Source organism: Ornithorhynchus anatinus, chromosome 2, assembly GCF_004115215.2.
Source record: "Ornithorhynchus anatinus isolate Pmale09 chromosome 2, mOrnAna1.pri.v4, whole genome shotgun sequence".
In the NCBI taxonomy this organism is placed as follows: domain Eukaryota; kingdom Metazoa; phylum Chordata; class Mammalia; order Monotremata; family Ornithorhynchidae; genus Ornithorhynchus; species Ornithorhynchus anatinus.
Genome location: NC_041729.1, coordinates 143,064,971 through 143,087,464, shown reverse-complemented (window position 1 = coordinate 143,087,464; position 22,494 = coordinate 143,064,971).

Below are 22,494 nucleotides of genomic sequence, written 5' to 3'. Positions count from 1 at the left end.
GAGCGTGGGTTCTAATCCCGGCTCTGCCAATTGCCTGCTGGGTGACTCTGGGCAAGTCACTTAACTTTTATCTATGCCAGGGCTTAGAATGGTGCTTGGCACGAAGTAGGCGCTTAACAAATATGATATTCATTCATTCGATTGTATTTATTGAGCATTTACTGTGTGCAGAGCGCTATACTAAGCACTTGAGAGAGTACAATACAACAATAAACAGACACATTGGGGAAGCAGCGTGGCTCAGTGGAAAGAGCCTGGGCTTCGGAGTCAGGGGTCATGCGTTCGACTCCCCGCTCTGCCACTTGTCAGCTGTGTGACTGTGGGCAAGTAACTTAACTTTTCTGTGCCTCAGTTACCTCATCTGTAAAATGGAGATTAACTGTGAGCTTCACGTGGGACAACCTGACGACCCCGTATCTATCCTGCATCTACCCCAGCACTTAGAACAGTGCTCTGCACATAGTAAGTGCTTAACAAATACCAACACATTCCCTGCCCTTGATGAGCTTATAGTCTAGAGTGTAATTATTAATTATTATTATTCTCTATTCCTCAATTCTGTTTTCCCCCCAACTTGGACTGTGAGCCCCGTGTGGGACGGGGACTGTGTCCAACCTATTTGACTTGTATCTACCCCAGCGCTTAGGACAGTTTCTGTTGCAGAATAAAAGCTTAACAAGTACTGTAAAAAAAAAAAAAGCACTAAGCTGGTCTCTGAGCACTAATGTATCGGGTGACTCCAAGCTGGAGAATTCTGGATAATCGAGGATCAAGGGGTTTCTTTCTTCTTTTTCCTTTCCAACACGCAGTCCTGAATCAACTTCCCCCTCCCCTGTGGAATCTGTCTTCTGTCAGAATCCTGGGAGCTTGGTAGCACGTTACGAGGTGTCGAGGGATGCGGGAAGTGAGGAATGATTTGAAAGGGGAAGAGAGAGGCAAATGAAAAGAGCCTGTTTTAGTGTCAACTGCATCTTCTACGGTGGTGGCGGAACTTGGTGAGAGTAAACCACCTCCCACGTTCGACAGGTCAGCCCGAGAGAGTGGATTTTCATCACCGGAATCCTCTCCCGCGGCAGCCTCCGGCCCGCTGGCCTCGATTGAATCCGACCGAGTTGCCGAGGCAGCTCATCTCTAGACGGTGAACTCGATGTGGGCAAGGAAAGTGTCATTCATTATATTGGTCTATCGGACTCTCCCACGCGCTCAGTAGAGTGATCTGCCCCCAGTAAGAGTTCAGTAAATACGAATGATCGATTAAAGCAGCAGCGCGGGAACCTGGCCGGGAGACGTTGGAGGTGAACGGAGGTTCTGAAATAAACACTCTCGTATGAGATTCAGTGTTTGTAATAGCTCAGCAGGGGTGGGCTCGTCTAGGACAGAGGGCCTGACTGTGAGCAGACGCTCGGTCTCGCGGCCTTGAGCACACATCCTTCCCCCCGACACCCCCGCTCCCGACTTCCCACCGTTTGTGTGGTCTGCGAGGGTTCCTGGCCCGGGGTTCAAGAGCGGATCCCTCCCCCAGGCGATTTTCACGGAACCAACTAGAAGCAATCCAAGCTACTGATGGCTTCTCTAACTTTATGAATTTTCTTCATTTCACGGTTACAATGAACTTTAGCGTCATAATGATTACGGTACTCGTTTCGCGCTTCGCTCTGCTGCCCGGTTCATTTTTCTGCAAAAACGTTAGGGACGGGTCACCCCGCTCCTTCAAAACCTCTAGTGCTGGCCCATTCACCCCCATATCAAACAAAAACTCCTCTCCATTGGCTTTTAGCAGTCCGTCCCTGGCCCCCTCCTTACATCTCAACTGTATATATCTTCATCACCTTACTTATTTTGTTTAATGAGATGTACATCACCCTGATTCTATTTATTTGCTATTGTTTTAATGAGACGTTCTTCCCCTCGACTCTATTTATCGCCATCGTCCTCGTCTGTCCGTCTCCCCCGATTAGACCGTAAGCCCGTCAGAGGGCAGGGACTGTCTCTATCTGTTGCCGATTTGTACATTCCAAGCGCTTAGTACAGTGCTCTGCACGTAGTAAGCGCTCAATGAATACTATTGAATGAATGAATGAATCATAACAAATACCATAATTATTATTGTTATTATCATTCTTACAATACTACTAAAGTGGTAGACAAGTAATCTGCTCACAGTGAAGCAGCATGACCTAGTGGATAAAGCCCGGGCCTGGGAGCCAGAGGACTTGAGTTCCTATCCTGGCTCCTTGCCAGTTGAGTGACTTGGGCGAGTCACTTCATGTCCCCCTGCCTCAGTTTCCTCAACTACAAAATGGGGATTCAATCCCTGTTCTCCTCCTACTTGTACTGTGAGCCCCATGTGGGATAGGGTCTGTATCTGGACTAATTAACCAACATTTAAAACAGTGCTTGTCACATAGTAAACACTTAATGAATACCATTAAAAATATGTATATCTATCTATATATATGTAAAGAAAAATCACTCTTCCCCAGTAACCAAATGACCAAGTAACTAGAGGAAAATAAGTCAACGGGGCTTTCAGGGACTCCAAAAACCAGAAGCTCTTTCCAATTCTACATGATGAAGAACTGGAGAAAAACATGTGGTAGAATTGAGAATCCGAGACAGTTACAGGTAAAATCCCTGGCCTCTTCACAGCTAACAAAAAAGGGGAAAACTTTAGATTAGTAGTATTCAGCTACAAAAAGGACCGTTTCCAAAGGGGAGCTTTGGTGCTCGATTTATAACTCCAAAAATCTCTCAAAAATTTCAACAGAGCCTGTCAGTGACTTCTCAGAGATTGGATTCTTCTCCTCGTGGGTCATGGAACCCGCAGAAATGTTTCTGCCTCTAGTAACGTTTTGGAAATACTTCAGTTTTCTAAAAAGAAATTCATCACTCCATTCCCCATTGTTCCCGAAGAAGGTAGCCTGAGGCTGGTTGGGGGGGGGGGGGGAGGAAAGGAGAAAATTGCTAAAGATAAGTCCCGTTTTGTCCCTATTTGGACTAAAGCACTAACACCCCAAATATGGCCCATGGAAACTCACTGGGAACAACATGAGACGTTCCAAGAGGGAACCGAGACCGAGAGGTAAAATATTTTGGCTGAAAATAAGAAGCAGCGTGCTCTAGTTGAAAGAGCGCGGTCCTGGGAGTCGGAGGACTTGGGTTCTGATCCCGCCTCTGCAATTGCTTACTGTGTGACCTTGGGCTTGACCTTAACTTCCCTGTGCCTCGGTTCTACTGTTTTCCCTGCTTATTAATGTGTGTCTCTCCCTCTAGACTGTAAGCTCGTTGTGGGCAGGGAATGCGCCTGCTGTTATTTTGTACTTTCCCAAGCACTTAGTACAGTACTCTGCACACAGTAAGCGCTCAATAAATACGATGGGATGAATTGAATGAATACTTAGGCCGTGAGCCTCATGTGGGGCTGAGACTGTGTCCAACCAAATTGACTCGTAATGATGATAATGATGATATTTGTTAAGCACTTACTATATAATAATAATGATGATGATGGTATTTGTAAGTACTTACTATATGCCAAGCACTGGTCTAAGCGCTGGGGTAGATACAAGATAATCGGTTGTCCCACTTGGGGCTCAAAGTCTTCACCCTCATTTTACAGATGAGCTGAGGCAGAGAGAAGTTAAGTGTCTTGCCCAGTCACACGGCTGACAAGTGGCAGAGCCGGAATTAGAACCCACGACCTCTGGCTCCCAAGCCCTTGCTCTTTCCACTAAGTCACGCTGCTTCCGTCCCTACCCCAGTGCTTCGAACAGTGTTTGACACACAGTGAGAGCTTAAAAAATGCCATAATAGAACATGAAGCTTGAAGTACGATCAAACTGTAGGAAAAAAGTCCACCCGCAAGCACTTTAATTAATACAGGTTCGAGGGCAGGGACGGCCTATCTTTCCCTTCGGCTCTCTTTCCCCAAGGGCCAAACAAGAGCAGACAGCAGGAGCGTGATCGATACGGATGATGACGGTGGTAATGATGGAGTCCCACGTTATGGACTAATTAGGGCTCTTTCTCTTCAGAATTCACATTAGCCAAGTGAAAGAGCCAGCCCAGGTGCTTTTAACGTCTTTCGGATACCGTTGCCTAATCCCAGAGATTGTCATCCGGAAAAAAAAATCCTTCACCGACTTCAAATTCCGCTGCTATATTTCAAAGGGTGCCGGCCACGGCAACGGGGGAGTGCGGCTTGGATGATGATTGTGGCAATCATTCATTCATTCAATCATATTTATAAGAATAATAATGTTGGTATTTGTTAAGCGCTTACTATGTGCGGACCACTGTTCTAAGCGCTGGGGTAGACACAGGGGAATCAGGTTGTCCCACGTGGGGCTCACGGTCTTCATCCCCATTTTACAGATGAGGGAACTGAGGCCCAGAGAAGTGAAGTGACCTGCCCACAGTCACCCAGCTTACAAGTGACAGAGCTGGGATTCGAACTCATGGCCTCTGACTCCAGAGCCCGTGCTCTTTCCACTGAGCCACGCTGCTTCTATTCATTGGGCTCAGAGCACTGTACTAAGCGTTTGGAAAGTACAATTCGGCAACAAATAGAGACAATCCCTACCCAACAACGGGTCTGTGAGTAGAATCGGGGGGAGTTCAAGTGAGATCGTCACCTGAGGGGGACCCCAGCAGAAATGGTTTACTGGGTGGAGGGGCGAGCATGGAGAGAGATGAAGTGCAAATGATTTTAATGATATTAATAATTATGGCATTTCTTAAGCGCTATGCGGCAGGCACTGTACTAAGCACTGGGGTGGGTACAAGGAAATTGGGTTGGACGCAGACCCTGACCCACATGGGGCTCACAGCCTCAACCCCCATTTTACAGATGAGGCAACTGAGGCACAGAAAAGGGAATCGACTTGCCCAAGGCCACACAACCAACAAGTGGAAGATCTGGATTAGACCCCATGACCTTCTGACTCCCAGGCCCGTGCTCTATCCAATCAATAAATCAATGCAGGGAATATGTCTGCCGACTCTGCTATTTTGTACTCTTCCAAGTGCTTAGTACAGTGTTCTGCACACAGGAAACGGTCAATCAGTACAGTCGGTTGATTGCTTTTTTTCTAAGTGCTTACTGTGTACAGAGCACTGTACTAAATGCTTGGGAGAGTACAATAGAGTTGCCAAACACGTTCCCTGCCCGTAATGGCTTTGCCGCAATTATCTTACTTCTGCTGAAAGCTGGAATTCACCAGTGTGATCTTCTGCCTCTCAGGACAAACTCCTCATCACTGCATCCATGACGTAATCGATTAATAATTCTGCTATTTCTTTGGTGCTCACTACGTGCCCAGCACTTTACTAAGAGCTGAGGTAAATACAAGAGGCTCACAGAATGAGTAGGAGGGAGAACAGGTATTGAATCCCCATTTTGCAGATGAGGGAACTGAGACCCAGAGATGTCACGCGACTTACCCAAGACTCCACACAGCGGGTCAAACAGGGATTAGAACCCAGGTCCTCTGCCTTCCAGGCTTCTGCTCATTCCACTAGGCCACACTGCTTATATCTTAATCAATCAATGGTAATAATAGGGTGTTTACTACGTGCAGAGCACTGTGTTAAGTGCTTGGGAAAATTCAGTTCAACTGAGTTGGTACCCACAAGGAGCTTACAGTCTTCAAGAGGAGGCAGACATTAAAATAATTCTAAGCACTGTGTTCAGAAGTACTTTCATTCATTTACTCCTGCATTCATTCATTGGATCGTAGTTACTGAGCGCTTACTGTGTGCAGAGCACTCTACTAAGCACTTGGGAGAGTAAGCACTTGGGAAGCAGCGTGGCTCAGTGAAGAGCCTGGGCTTCGGAGTCAGAGGTCATGGGTTCGACTCCCGGCTCTGCCACTTGTCAGCTGTGTGACTGTGGGCAAGTCACTTCACTTCTCTGGGCCTCAGTTCCCTCATCTGTAAAATGGGGATTAACCGGGAGCCTCACGTGGGACAACCTGATGACCCTGTATCTCCCCCAGCGCTTAGAACAGTGCTCGGCACATAGTAAGCGCTTAACAAATGCCAACATTATTAAAACGGACACATGCCCTGCCCACAGTGAGCTTACAGTCTAGAGGGGGAGACGGGCATTAATGTAAATAATAATAATAATGTTGGTATTTGTTCAGCGCTTGCTATGTGCCGAGCACTGTTCTAAGCGCTGGAGTAGACACAGGGGAATCCGGTTGTCCCACGTGGGGCTCACCGTCTTCATCCCCATTTTACAGCTGAGGTAACTGAGCCACAGAGAAGTGAAGTGACTTGCCCACAGTCACACAGCTGACAAGTGGCAGAGCCGGGATAATATAAATGAGAAATGTGTATATATATAAGTGCTGTGAGGCTGGAGGGGGGAAGAACCAAGTCAGGGCGACTCAGAAGGGAGTGGGAGAAGCGGAAAGGGGGGGTTTAGTCAGGGAAGACCTCTTGGAGGAGATGGGCCTTCAATAAGTTTTTGAAGTCGGGGAGAGTCATTATCTTTCGGATTTGAGGAGGGAGGGCGCTCCGGGCCAGAGGCGGGACTTGGGCCGGGGGTCGGCGGCGAGATGGATGAGACGGAGGCACAGGGCGAAGATTAGCAATAGTCTCCGTGGAAAGGATTTGAGGCATCCACTGAAGCTAAGCCGGGGCTACTTATTCGGCACCAAAGCTAAGTGGATTGAAATCGGAGTGAGGATCACCTCATTATTCAGGTAATACCTTTGTATTCTCACCCAGAGTTTAGTTATATTGCTCCGCACACAGTTAGGGCTTGAAAAATACCATTACTATTATCACTGCAGCTAGAATCTATTCCCCTCTCAGGGTGGCACCCGGACAGCTTCCAGTCCCCTACCAGTCTCGACTACGGGAGGGAGAGTCGAGCGGAGGCCCGTCCGTTCCGTTCCCGGCTCGGCCGGTGGCTAGCGGGCGACGGGCCGTCGGCTACGAGTCAGAACTCCCCCCGTGCTGGGCGGCGGCGGCCCGGGAGAGAGTCGGGGGCGGAGACTCGAGTCGACTGGGCGCAAGGAAGCGATGGCCAACTCCTTCCAGATTTTTACCAAGAAAGCTCTCTGGATCCACCACCAGAACGACTGCAGATGGAGGTGGGGCCTTGTGGGAGAGATGTGTCCACGGGGTCGCTCTGGGTCGGAGACGACTCGACGGCGAAAGAGAAGAGTGGCGGGGATGATGTCTACTAACTATTGTAAGCATAGTGCTCTGCGGAAAGTGAGTGCGCAATAAATACCGTTGATTGATGGATGGTCGTGCAACACACATCGCACTCATCATCCATAGCCTCTGAAAACAGAGACGGCTCTAAACTCCCGTGAGTTATTTTACCTTCCAGTGAAACTCACCCTTCTATCGCTTCCAAGGTGATGTCGTAATCCTCATTTTATCTAGAATCTGTAGAGTATGCCATTAGTCATTCGGTCGACCGTATTTATTGAGCGCTTACTGGTCGCAAAGCGCTGTACTAAGCACTGGGGAGAATACGGTGTAATAATAATAATAACGGCGGTGTTTGTTAAGCGCTTACTGTGTGCACTGCACGAGACGCTCGGGTGGATACAAGCAACTCAGGTTGGCCGTCGTCTCTGTCGCACGTGGGGCTCGCGATCCCCGTCGTACAGATGAGGTAACTGAGGCACAGAGAAGTGAGGTGACCTGCCCGAGGTCACACAGCAGACGAGTGGCAGAGCTGGGAATGGAACCCGGGACCTTTGGATTCCTAGGCCCGTGCTCTCTCCACTGCGCCATGCTGCTTCCGTTCTAACAATATAACAGATTCACTCCGGTCCCCAGTGAGCTTACAGTCTAGAAGGGGAGGCAGACATTAATGTAAATAAATAAACTACCTAATTAATTCTATCCAGCAGGCTTGGTTCAGACCAGTGCTAGGTTAAGTCAGCTCCGTTCCAGAAAATTGGTAAGCAATAGGCGGCTCATAAGCGCCGGCCTGGATCTCTGAAATAACCTCCTGGGAGGCTGGTATTTGAGCCGGCAGGTCGGATTTAATTCCCCATCAAAGGTTTTCAGGGAGAACAGAAATCTGGAAAAACTGCGACCAACCCGGGTCAATTAAACTCTTACCAGGCTCCTCCCTAGTCTGAAAACAATGGATTCATTCACCTTCAGTTCTCAGGGCCAGTGAAAAAACATTTGCAGCACTAAACGCTTAAATACGGTGCTCTGAAAACAGCCAGCTCTCAATGAATATTGATTAATCGATCGAGTCCACCTAGTTCCTCTCTAGTCGTGAAGCAGCGTGGCGCAGTGGAAAGAGCACGGGCTTTGGAGTCAGGGCTCATGAGTTCGAATCCCAGCTCTGCCACTTGTCGGCCGTGGGACCGTGGGCGAGTCACTTCACTTCTCTCTGCCTCAGTTCCCTCATCTGTAAAATGGGGATGAAGACCGTGAGCCCCACGTGGGACAACCTGATTCCCCTGTGTCTCCCCCAGCGCTTAGAACAGTGCTCTGCACATAGTAAGTGCTTAACAAATACCAACATTATTATTATTATTATCAGTCAGGGAGTAACTGGCCGGAAAGTGAGATACGCCCATGGCAAGGGGGTGGGGACTGTTGTGCAAGTCTTCCGTCAGCTCAGCTGCCGGAGCGGAGCTCTCTAGAAATAATAATGTTGGTATTTGTTAAGCGCTTACTATGTGCAGAGCACCGTTCTAAGCGCCGGGGTAGATACAGGGCGATCAGGTTGTCCCACGTGAGGATCGCAGTCTTAATCCTCATTTTCCAGATGAGGTGACTGAGGCACAGAGAAGGGAAGTGACTTCCCCACGGTCTCACGGCTGACAGGCGGCAGAGCCGGGAATCGAACCCACGACCTCTGACTCCCATGCCCGGGCTCTTTCCACTGAGCCATGTTGCTTCTCAAATTGAAGGTGCGGAGAGAAAAATCGCCACGGTGACCTGAGCGGGGGAGGGACGTCCTGGCTCCGCAGGGGGACGACCAGCTCTCAACCCTTTCCTCAGTCGCACCCCTTGGCGGAGGCCCGATCCCTCCTCCGCTGGAGAGGCGACGGGGCCTAGTGGGGAGCCGTCGGGGCCGGGACGGAGGAGAGCCGGGTAGGGGAGCGGCGTGGCCTAGCGGTTCGACCGCGGGCCTGGGAGGTCAGAAGAATCCGGGTTCTAATCCCGTCTCTGTCACGTGTCTGCTGGGGGACCTTGAGCAAGTCACTTCACTTCTCTGGGCCTCAGTGGCCTCATCTGGAAAATAATAATAATAACGTTGGTATTTGTTAAGCGCTTACTATGTGCAGAGCACTGTTCTGAGCGCCGGGGGAGATACAGGGTCATCAGGTTGTCCCACGTGAGGCTCACAGTCTTAATCCCCATTTTACAGATGAGGGAACTGAGGCACAGAGATGTTAAGTGAGGAAAATGGGGATTAAGACTGTGAGCCCCATGTGGGACAGGGTCTGTGGCCAACCCGATTAACTTGTGTCTACCCCAGAGCTTAATACAGTGCCTGACACATAGTAAGCACTTAGCAAATGCCCCAATTGTTATCGTTATCATCATCATCATCATCATCATCATCATCATCATTAGATTATGAGAAGCAGCGTGGCTCAGCGGAAAAGAGCACGGGCTTCGGAGTCAGAGGTCATGAGTTCGAATGCCGGCTCGGCCACTTGTCTGCTGTGTGACCTTGGGCGAGTCACTTCACTTCTCTGGGCCTCAGTTCCCTCATCTGGGAAAATGGGGATGAAGACCGTGAGCCTCACGTGGGACCACCTGATTACCCTGTCTCTACCCCAGCGCTTAGAACAGTGCTCTGCACATAGTGAGCACTTAACAGATACCAACATTATTATTATTATCATTATTATTGTGGTTTGAGTCCTGGTTCTGCCTCTTGCCTGTTGTGTGACCTTGGGCGTGTCACTTAACCTCCCTGGGCCTCAATTTTCTTCTTGGTAAAATGGCGGGGAAATTCACACTCCCCATCTCTTTCAGGCTGTGCATTGCAGGTGTGACGGGCACTGGGTCTGATTTGTCCTTGTGCTTAGTAGAGTGCTTGGCACAAATTAAGCAGTTAAGACATACAGTTAGGAAGTTGTGGGTAGGGAATGTAATAATAATAATAACGTTGGTATCTGTTAAGCGCTTACTATGTGCCGAGCACAGTTCTAAGCGCTGGGGTAGACACAGGGGAATCAGGTTGTCCCACGTGGGGCTCACGGTCTTAATCCCCATTTTACAGACGAGGGAACTGAGGCAGCGAGAAGTGAAGTGACTCGCCCAAAGTCACACAGCTGACGAGTGGCCGAGCCGGGATTCGAACCCATGACCTCTGACTCCAAAGCCCGTGCTCTTTCCACTGAGCCACGCCGCTTCTCCATGTGTCTGTCTGTCAGTCAATGTGTCTGTCGCTTGTTGTATTGTACTCTCCTAAGTGCTTAGTTCAGTGCTCTGCACATGTGCCTCAGTTACCTCGTCTGTAAAATGGGGATGAAAACTGTGAGCCCCACGTGGGACAACCTGATCACCTTGTATCCCCCCCCAGAGTGCTTAGAACAGTGCCGTGCACATAGTAAGCGAAGTGGTATGACCTAATTCATTCATTCAGTCGTATTTATATAGCACTTACTGTGTGCAGAGCACTCTACTAAGTACTTGGGAAAGTTCAGAGAAGCAGCGTGGCTCAGTGGAAGGAGCGTGGGCTTGGGAGTCGGAGGTCATGAGTTCGAATCCCAGCTCTGCCACTTGTCAGCTGTGTGGCTGTGGGCGGGTCACTTCACTTCTCTGTGCCTCAGTTCCCTCATCTGTAAAATGGGGATGAAGACGGGGAGCCCCACCTGATGATCCTGTATCTAACCCAGCGCTTAGAACAGTGCTCGGCACAGAGTAAGCGCTTAACAAATACCAACATTATTATTAAAATGGGGATTAAGCCGGTGAGCCCCACGCGTCTACCCCAGCGCTCAGAACAGTGCTCTGCACATAGTAAGGGCTTAACAAATGCCAACATTATTATTATTATTATTAAAATGGGGATTAAGACCGTGAGCCCCACGTGGGGCAACCTGATTTCCCCTGTGTCTACCCCAGCACCTAGAACGGTGCTCGGCACATAGTAAGCGCTTAACAAATACCAACATCATTATTACAATACAGCAACAAAGAGAGTCAATCGCTCCTCAAAACAAGCTCACAGTCTAGACCTTGGCGGAGTAGAGCACGAGGTCATGGATAGCGCCTGGGCCTGGGAGTCAGCAGACCTGGGTACTAATTCCAGCTCTGCCATCTATCTGCTGTGTGACCTCGGGCGAGTCATTTTACTTCTCTATGCCTCAGTTAACTCCTCCGTAAAGTTGGTATTTAAGACTACCAGCCCCACATGGGACATGGACTGGGTCCAACTCGATTTGCTTGCGTCTATCCCACAGCTTAGAACGGGGCCTGTCATAGTGTAACCACTTAAATATCACAATTATCAGCGGAAAGCGCGTGGGCCTGGGAGTCGGAGGACCTGAATTCCACCGCTTGTCGGCGAGTCACTTCTCTGTGCCTCGTTGACCTCTTCTGGAAAAAGGAGATTAAGACTGTGACCCCCACGTGGGACAGGGATCGTGTCCAACCTGATTAAACTTGTATCTACCTCACGACGTAGTACAGCGCCCGACTCCTAGTAAGTGCTCAACGGAGATCATGAAAAAATACATACGATCATCATTATTCTTCTTCTTCTGAGCTGGCATGGAGGTGAAAGCGGGAAGGACATATGTCTCTTTGCATTTCCCTGAGACAGCTCTGTCATGGTATTTGACTTGGAAAAGTTAAGGAAGTTTGCAGACTTAGGATTCTTGTGTTTTATCAGACAACGTCTGAGATAGCTGGGAGAGAATATTCAAAGTATGGCTAGAATTCACATTAAATTCTTTCACTGCTCACTCCCAAGATGGGACACACACAGACTTTGTTTAAGAAACACCATCGTTTTCAGGATGATGGCATCTGGAGTTACGATGACATGTTTATATCTCGCAGTGGAATGATTAGATGAGAAGCGAAATACCGCATTTTTTTCCCCTCAAAAACTACTGTTTTGGTTTACGCATTGAGCGAAGGCTCTCGGGACTGCTTCGCCCTTCTCGGCTCTTTCTTTCCACAGTTTGGTCTGATTTCCGAGCTGTTTACATCCCGGCTAATTTCGGCTAGCGGAATGTCCGGTGAGCTCATCGCTCGCTCGCTCTCGTGGGGAGGGAACACGGCGGCGTGAAGGATGGCGCTCCCCTGAATCATCCGAAAACGCGTTCCGAGGCAAGGTTAAAGGGTGCCCTCTCGCAGCTACCTAATCTAAGTACGTTTTTCAGGCTCTTGCCCGATTATGGAAGGGATGACAAAAGTGGGGCGAGACTCTTAGAAGGCAAACCCTGATCTCTTCGAAGCCCATCTCCAGAAAATAACACGGTAACGGCTGCCCACCGAATAAACATTAAAGACGCGAACAAAGAGGACCAGTGTTCTGGTTGAGCAACCGGTCGAAACCGCGGAACTTACTAAGGTAAGACAATTAGGATGGGGCTCCGATCCAAGCTATTTGCGAAAGCTGCAGGCTAGGAAAAGGAAGTCAGTGAAAAAATCGGAGAACGGTAAAATGGTTCAGAACCCTCTGCAGCGAAAGGGGAAATCATCATCATCAGTGGTGTTCTTTGAGCCTCAACTGTGTGCAGAGCATAATAATGTTGGTATCTGTTAAGCGCTCACTCTGTGCAGAGCGCTGTTCTAAGCGCTGGGGTAGACACACGGGAATCAGGTCGTCCCACGGTGGGGCTCACAGTTTTCATCCCCATTTTCCAGATGAGGGAACTGAGGCACAGAGAAGTTAAGTGACTTGCCCGCAGTCACACAGCTGACAAGTGGCAGAGCTGGGATTCGAACTCATGACCTCTGACTCCGAAGCCCAGGCTCTTTCCACTGAGCCACGCTGCTGTACTAAGCACTTGGAAGAGTATAACGGAGTTAATAATAATAATCATCATTATTATGATTGTGGTACTTGTTAAGCACTTAGTAGGTGCCAAGCACTGTTCTAAGAACTGGGAATGATACGAGTTAGTCGGGTTGGACACAGACCCTGTCCCACGCGGAGCTCACACTCTTATAGTCCCCTTTTACGGACGAGGTAACTAATACTGACGATAACGTTGGCGTTTGTTAAGCGCTTACTATGTGCACAGCTCCGTTCTAAGCGCTGGGGTTGATCAGGTTGTCCCACGTGAGGCTCACCGTCGATCCCCATTTTCCAGATGAGGCCACTGAGGCCCAGAGAAGTGAAGTGACTTGCTCAAGGTCCCCCAGCAGACACGTGACAGAGACGGGATTAGAACCCGGATTCTTCTGACCTCCCAGGCCCGCGGTCGAACCGCTAGGCCACGCCGCTCCCCTACCCGGCTCTCCTCCGTCCCGGCCCCGACGGCTCCCCACTAGGCCCCGTCGCCTCTCCAGCGGAGGAGGGATCGGGCCTCCGCCAAGGGGTGCGACTGAGGAAAGGGTTGAGAGCTGGTCGTCCCCCTGCGGAGCCAGGACGTCCCTCCCCAGCTCAGGTCACCGTGGCGAGTTTTCTCTCCGCACCTTCCCTCCACAGCAAGCTCTGCCCTGGTAGCTGGGCTGACAGAAGACTTGCACAACAGTTCCCATCCCCTTGCCGAGGGAGTATCTGATTTCCTGGCCAGTTCCTCCCCGAACAGGAAGGGTTGCTCACAGATATCACACCCCACTGGGTGAGGCTCTGAATTTCTGACCAGCTCCTCCCCGAGCACGAAGGGTAGCTCGCGGAGCTCTCCCCTTTGGGTGGGAGTGGGGCGGGTGGAGTCTGGCTACTTGGACAGCTACTGCTCGAGAGGAGGCGTCTCTTCGGATTGCAGGAGAACGCATCCGGGAAGAAGCGCTGTGGGCTAGTGGAGAGAGCACGGGCCTGGGAGTCAGAAAGACCCTGGTTTTGAAACCGGCTTGGGAAGGTCACTTCCCTTTTCTGTGCCTCAGTTACCTCATCTGGAAAATGGGGATTAGGACTGTGAGCCCCATGCGGGACAGAGAGTGTGTCCAACCTGATTAGGACGTACCTACCCCAGTGCTTCGAACAGAGGTTGACGCAGAGAGCCCGCCTCCTCCATGAGAGCTCACCTCCTCCGAGAGGCCTTCCCAGACTGAGCTTCCCCTTTTCCCTCTGCTCCCTCTCTGCCTCCCCCTTCACCTCCCCTCAGCTGAGCCCCCTTCCCCTCCCCCCCGTTTCCCTCTGCTCCTCCCCCTCTCCCTTCCCCTCCCCTCAGCACTGTGCATTTGCATATATTTTTATTACCCTGTTTATTTTGTTAATGAAGTATACATCCCCTTGATTCTACTTATTGCGATTAAGTTGTCTTGTTCTTGTCCATCCGTCTCCCCCGATTAGACCGTAAGCCCGTCGATGGGCGGGGATTGTCTCCATCCGTTGCCGACCTGTCCATTCCAAGCGCTTAGTACAGTGCTCTGCACAGAGTAAGCGCCCAATAAATACTATTGAATGAATGAATGAACAAAGTCAGTGCTTAACAAATACCATTAGCATCAATATGATTATTATTATTTTATTTTCAGGTCAGAATGTCATAACTGCTTTCTGACTGCCTTTCTGCCATCGTTCTCGTCCGTCCGTCTCCCCCGCTCGGACCGTAAGCCCGTCAGACGGCAGGGACCGTCTCTCTCCGTTGCCGACTTGTTCATTCCAAGCGCTTAGTCCAGTGCTCTGCACATAGTAAGCGCTCATTAAATACTATTGAATAAATACTATTGAATGAACCGCCCGGGCGCCCTAATAATAATTGTGCTTACAGTCTAGAGGTTCAATCAATCAATAATATTTATCAGGCATTCCTTGGGGTGTAGGGCACTGATGACTGGGCTTTTGAGGTACTAGAATTTATGAAAATGTTTCTGAATTGGTAACAAAGTCAGCAGAGTGCTGTGGATTGTCACTGAATCAGGTGAATATACATATACCTATCTGTAAGTGGTTTATCCTACATTAATGATTACTATTAATGTCTGCCCCACCCAGAGTGCAAGCTCACTGGAGGCAGGGAATCGTGCCGGGGTCCGTGAGTCCGCGGTACCGACTCAGTTGCGCCGTACTCTCCTAATCGTTTCGTACAGTGCTCTGTACACTGTAGGCGCCCAGTGAATACCATCGGTGATGATGAAGGTGGAGATCATCGGCTGAGGTGTACACAGAAATCCCTGAACGGAAACAGAAGTCTTGTCGGCAACCCCAAACTTCATTCCGGCCCTGAATTCCGCTACCTAGGTGGAACACTCGCCAATAGTCAATCAATTAATCCATAGCATTCGTTAAGCGCTTACTCCCTGCAGAGCAGGGCACCGAACAAGCCCCGGGAAGAACACAGCCGAATCATTCAATCGACTGTATTTGTTGGATGCTCACTGCGTTAATGGATGGGGAGGGAGTTTCAAACCGGAGCAAAGACAGGAGGAAACGATCAACAGGTCATCAGCGAGGCGGACGGGATCAAAGTACAGAGACCGTTCAGTACTGGAAGACTGAAGCATGCAGAAGGGCCTATTGCGGGAGATGAGCTACGTTAGGTGGGAAGGGGAGAGCCGACTGGATTCCTTAAAGCTTGTGGTTATCGGCCTATTGCCCTTCTAGCATTCCTCCCCAAACTCCCCGGGCGAGTTGCCTACACTCCCATCTCCACTTCCTCCCTGCCAGTTCTCTCCTCGAACCCATCCGATTTGGGTTCCTCCCCTTTCACTCCACCGAGAGGTCGCCAGTGACCGACTTCTCGTCAAAATCCGTGGCCTCTATTCCACCCGAATCCCCCTCGACCTCTCAGCCGCCTTCGGCGCTAACAATAACGTTGGTATCTGTTAAGCGCTTACTATGCGCGGAGCACCGTTCTAAGCGCTGGGGGAGATAGAGGGCGATCAGGCGGTCCCACGTGAGGCTCGCAGTCTTCATCCCCATTTGACAGATGAGGGAACCGAGGCCCAGAGAAGTGAAGTGACTCGCCCACAGTCACACAGCTGCCAAGTGGCGGAGCCGGGATACGAACCCATGACCTCTGCCGCCCGGGCTCTTTCCACTGAGCCACGCTGCCCCCCGCTTCTCCTGGAAATATTATCCAACAGGGGCTTTGCTGAAACCTTCTTCTGGTCCTCCTCCTTTTTCTCTCAACTCTCCTTCTCGGTCCCTTTCACGGGCTCCTCTTCTGCCTCCCACCCTCTAACTGGGGGAGCCCCTCAAGCCTTCTATTCAGTCGAGCAGTTGCAGCGATCGAGTGCTTACTGTGTGCAGTGCACTCTTCCAAGCGCCGGGGAGAGTATAATATAACAGAGTTGGTTGGCTCCCTGCCCACAAGGAGCTTACAGTCTAGAGGAGGGTTACAGACGATAATATAAATAAATAAATTATGCGTATGTACGTAAGTGATGTAGGGCTGAGGGAGGGGTGGATCAAGGGTGCAGATCCCACTGCAAGGTGCCACAGACGTGGGTGGCAGAAGAGGAGATGAGGGCTTAGTCGGGGAAGGCCTCTTGGAGGGGACGGGCTTTCAGCTAGGCTTTGAAGGTGGGGAGAGTCATTGTCAACGTTAATAACAATATTACGTGCAGAGCGCCGTTCTAAGCGCTGGGGGAGACCCAGGGGAATCAGGTTGTCCCACGTGAGGCTCACGGCCTTAATCCCCATTTTCCAGATGAGGTACCTGAGGCCCAGAGAAGTGAAGTGACTCGCCCACAGTCACACAGCTGCCAAGCGGCGGAGCCGGGATTCAAACCCATGACCTCTGCCTCCCAAGCCCGGGCTCTTTCCACTGAGCCACGCTGCCGGGCTTTAGGCGTGTCAAATTTGAGGCGTCGGCGGGACATCCACGTAAGGATGTATTTTCCGTCTACACTCATTCACTCTCGCGGCTTCAGCTACCATCTCTGTGCCGACGATTCCCAAATCTACCTTTTTCAGACCCGATCTCTCTCCTCCTCAGTCTTGGATTTTCTCTTGCCTTCAGGACATCTCTGCTCGGATGTCCCACTGACACCTCGAACTTAACATATCCACAACAGATATCCTTGTCTTCCCACCCAAATCCTGTCCTCCCCTAGACGCTCCCATGGCTGTAGGTGACACTAACGTCCTGTCTGTCTCACAGATCTGTAACCTAGGCATCATCCGCCACGTATCTCTTTCACTCACTGCACCTATTTAAACTATCACCAAATCATGTCACTTCTGTAAGCCCGTCAAAGGGCGGGGACCGTATCTGTTACCGATCTGTCCGTTCCAAGCGCTTAGTACAGTGCTCTGCACATAGTAAGCGCTCCACAAATACTAAAATCAACCCTTTCCTCTCCACCCAAACTGCTCCCACATCGATCTAAGCACTTATCCCATCCCACCTTGATTCCTGCCGTGTGGCTCGGTGGAGAGAGCCCGGGCTTTGGAGTCACGGGTTCCAATTCCGGCTCTGCCACTTGTCAGCTGTGGGACTGTGGCCAAGTCACCTAACTTCTCTGGGCCTCAGTTCCCTCATCTGGAAAACGGAGATTAACGGTGAGCCTCGCGTGGGACGACCTGATTGCCCTGTATCCGCTCCAGCCCTTAGAACAGAGCTCTGCACAAAGTAAGCGCTTAACAAATACCAGCATTATTATCGTTACCATTACTGCATCAACCTCCTTGCTGACCTCCCTGCCTCCAGGCTCTCCCGACGCCAGTTTATATTTCGCTCTGCTGCCTGGATCATTTCTCTAAAAAAACTGTTCAGTCCACGTTGCCCCACGCCTCAAGAACCTCCCACGGTCGCCCATCCACCTCCACCCTTCGGCTTTAAAGCGCTCAATCCCCTTGCCCCCTCCTATTTTACCTCCCTGATTTCCTACTCCAACCCAGGGCAACCCTAATGCCAAACAACCCGCTCTAGCTCGATCTTGTCCGTCTCTCCACTGACCCTCACCCGCGTCCTGCTTCAGGCCTGCCGCATCTTCGCCCTTCATATCTGACAGACCGTCACCCTCCCCACCTTCCAAGCCTTATTGAAGTCCCACCTCCTCCAAGAGGCCTTCCCCGACTAAGACCTCATTCCCCCAACCCCCTCTTCCTTTGGTATTTCCGATACGTTTAATAACGGTGGTATTCGTTAAGCGCTTACTATGTGCAGAGCACCGTTCTAAGCGCTGGGGGGATACAAGGTGATCAGGCGGTCCCGCGTGGGGCTCCCAGTCTTCATCCCCATTTTACAGACCAGGTCACTGAGGCCCAGAGAAGTGAAGCGACTTGCCCAAAGTCACACAGCTGACAAGCCGTACTGTAGATACAAGGCAACCAGGTTGTCTCGCGTGGGGCCTCACGGTCTTCGTCCCCATTTTACAGATGAGGTCACTGAGGCCCAGAGAAGTGAAGCGGCTCGCCCAGGGTCAAACCAGCACATTTGGATCTGTACCCTTCAAGCACTGGATATTCACCTCGCTCTCAGCGCCACGGCATTTACGTTTCTCTCACTGTCCATCTCCCCTTCTAGAACTCTAATCTCGTCGCGGGTGGGAAATACATCTCCCGATTTTTAGCCTTTGGAGAAGCGTGTGGCTTAATGGATCGAGCGTGGGCCGGGGAGTCAGAAGGACCTGGGTTCTAATCCCGGCCCCGCCAGCAGCAGCACGGCCTAGTGGAAATAGCCTGGGGTCGGGGGGTCAGATGACGCGGTTTCGATCCCAAGCTCCGCCATGTGTCCGCTGTGTGTCCGTGGACGAGTCACCTGACTTCTCTGGGCCTCAGTTACATTATCTGTGAAATGGGGATTAAGACTGTGAGCCCCAAGGGGGACAACCCGATTACCTTGTATCTACTCCAGCGCTTAGTACGGTGCTGGGCACGTAGTAAGCGCTTAACAAATATCGTAATCATTAGGAGCAGCGTGACTTAATGGAAAGAGCATGGGCGCGGGAGTCAGAGGACACGGGTTCTAATCCCAACTACACCGCTTGTCTGCTGTGTGACCTTGGGCAAGTCACTTAACTTCTCTGTGCCTCAGTTAGCTCTTCTGTAAAATGGGGACTAAGAACCCCACATGCAACAACCTGATTACCTTCCGTCTGGGGTGGATACCCAGCACTTGGCACGTAGTAAGCGCTTAACAAATATCATCATCATCATCATCATCATCGCATACCTGCTGGGCGACCTTGGGCAACTCACTTCCCTTTTCTGGGCCTCAGTTCCCTATCTGTAAAACGGGGATTAAGAGGGTGAGCCCCATGTGGAACGGGGGCAGGGTCCACCTCGATTAACTAGGCTCTACCTCAGTGCTTAGAACCGTGCTTGGCACGCGGTAAGCGCTTTACGGGTACTGTAATTATGCATTATCAGATCGTACTCTCCCAAGACCCTAGTACAGTGTTCTGCCCACAGGAAGCACCCAATAAATATGATCGAGGGATCGACTGATTGACATGCCTCTTGAGACGCCACGCGAGGAAAAAAAGTTTTTAAATGTCCCTCTCACTCACTGGAAAGTCCCCGCTATCCAGATACTGGGACATTTATCCAATTTCAAAGAAAGAGAGTGTTCGGCTCCCAAGCCACTGGCTCGTGGTCAGGACAGTGAGCGCCTCTGTAATCTATTGACAGAAACCCACACGTGAGTGTGGGGTTTTAAAACCCACAAGCAGGATGCATTCTGTTCCCCCGACCACCTGACCCACCAACCCGGTTCTAAAATGCAGTTTTCAACGTGCGAACCTTTATCGGGTTTTCTACTCTCTCCTTGAAGGTCCTTAAATGATTTCCTCGTGCGTTTTCGGATTCCCATCTTCCCTCGGTGAAAGTTTCGGATGGCTTAAACCTCTCTGAGAACCTGCCGCGCTGCTCGGGGTGGAGATCCACCTCTGCGGGAGTTAAAACGCTTCAACACCAAGCGCATGAACGGCTCTACAGTTTCACCCGAAAACTTGGTCTCGTTCAAAAACAGCCCATCTGTAAATCCTAACGTGTGTGTGCTCCCGCCTATGCGTATGTGTGCGTTTCTGTGTCCGGTCTGTTTGGAGAAGTTGGCAGTCGGAGCCGGCGGAGGCATCACCCCAATACCACCCACCCTGCCTCAAAGCAGAAGGGATTCTGAGCCTCCCGCCCCCCTCACCTGGAAGTGAATTTACCCTGCTTCGGCTCGTCTCCCTTCAAAACGCGATTCAGAAGTCACTGAAGGAAACCACACGCCGGTAAGACTAAACATTCTTGAGTAAGCCTCGGTTACGGCCAGTTCTGCAGCACTGGCCGTCGAGAGCGCGGTTACCGAAATTTTCCAAATGAATAAGGCCGACGAGTCACTCCGGGAGGACATTCGCATGTATATGATTTATAATATCGGGAGCGGGTCCATCGAGGCAGGATGAACTCGGTGAAACCGGAGGGGCCCGGGGGGCCGCCCGCCGGCCTGCGGCCTCCGGGCTACTGATGCCCCGGCGCGGCCGTCCGGGGAGGGGGAGGGAGGCCCCGTCTTCCGACCGAGGACCTCTCTGTTACCGGAGAGGACGGGCTTCCCGCGGCGTCGGGCCGTTCCCGTCGACCGGCCCCCGACGTGGGTTCGTATTAACGGGGGGCGAGAAATATAGGGATCCTATTTACGGCCTTCTGGCAGCAGGTAGGTAGAGAAGAGAAGCGAAAAAGAACGCACCCCTCCAAAATCAATGTTTGCTTTTCTGAGGGCCTCCTTTAGGTGTACATTGGAAACAGTTGGGTCTGTCTGCCACAGCTAAGTCACCCTGCAGCTCCCACTGCCAGCCAGGAATGCCACACTTTCCAGAATCAACAGGTAGAGCTGCCGCTGAGCAAATCCAGACCGCAGGGCCCCAGAAGGCGATGGAAAATGTTCCCCGTGACGGGGCACCTGATGAACGACGGTGATAACGAGCAGAAATCGTTATTGGTGCCGGGGAGGGGAGCGGGGGCGGGGGGGAGACGCCTCCTCCTGGGAAGTGATGCGAGTAGGCCCTCCTGGGTTTCCTCTCCGGGACCCCACGGCTTCTTCGTTCATTCCTTCCAACGGATTTAGTGAGCGCTTACCGTGTGCAGAGCACTGTGCTATGCAGTGCCGCTCCCCCTCGCCCCGACTGCCTCCCTCTGCCCTACCCCCCCTCCCCGCAGCACTTGTACATATTTATTATTCTACTGATTTTATTAATGATGTGTATGTACCTATACGTTTATTCCACCGAGAAGCAGCGTGGCTCAGCGGAAAGAGCACGGGTTGGGGAGTCAGGGGTCATGGGTTCTAATCTCGGCTCCGCCGCTCGTCAGCTGGGCGACTTTGGGCAGGTCACTTAATTTCTCTGGGCCTCGGTTACCTCGTCTGTAAAATGGCCACGAAGACTGTGAGCCCCACGTGGGACAACCTGATCGCCCTTCTCTCCCCCAGGGCTTAGAACAGTGCTCTGGACATAGCAAGCGCTTAACGAATACCATCGTTACTATTATTATTTATTGATTTATATTGATGCTGTTTATGCCCGTCCACTTGGTTGGTTTCGTTTTGCTGTCTGACTCCCCCGTTCTAGACTGTGAGCCCATCGTTGGGCGGGGACTGTCTCTAGCTGTTGCTGAATTCTACTTCCCGAGGACTCGGTACGGTGCTCTGCCCACAGTAGGCACTCAATAAATACTACTGAATGAATGAATGAACAGTTAACAATGACATTCCCTGCCCACACCCACGTCTGCCCCGAATTCGAAATGCAGGGGTGGTGGCGAGTGTGCGCATGTGTGTTTGTGAGACCACACCAGTGCCCTAAATATGTGAGAGTGTGTGTGTGTGTGTGTGTGTGCCTGCGTGCATGTAAGCAGGTGTGGGAGGGTGTACGTTCATTCATTCATTCATTCATTCAATCGTATTTATTAAGCGCTTACTCTGTGCCGAGCACTGTACTAAGCACTTTGGAAAGAACAGTACAACAATAAACAGTGACATTCCCTGCCCGCATTGAGCTCACAGTCGAGAGATATGTGGGAGTCGGGTGTGGCGAGGAGGTGCACGAGAATGTGTGTGTATCAGAGTGTGATTGTGTAAGCTCACTGTTGGCCGAGAATGTGTCTGTTTATTGTACTGTACTCTATCAAGCCCTCGGTACAGTGCTCTGCACACGGTAAGTGCTCAATAAATACGATCGAATAAACAACGGAATGAATATGTGACCGCATTATCATTATTACTACCAAGTGCCGTCGAATCGTTTCCGATTCACAGCGACTCTTTGGATCGACATTCTCCAGAACGCTCGGTCCTCTGCCATAATCCGCGACCTTTCTAACGGTTCTTCCGTTCTCGTCGTCACGGTCCCTCTCCGTCTAGCCGCCGGTCTGCCTCTTCCACGTTTTCCCTGGACTTTTCCTCGCATTAGCGTCTTCTCCAGAGAATCAGTCCTCCTGATTCCGTGTCCAAAATCTGCTCATCTAAGTCGAGTCTCGGCCTTCCGAAGACT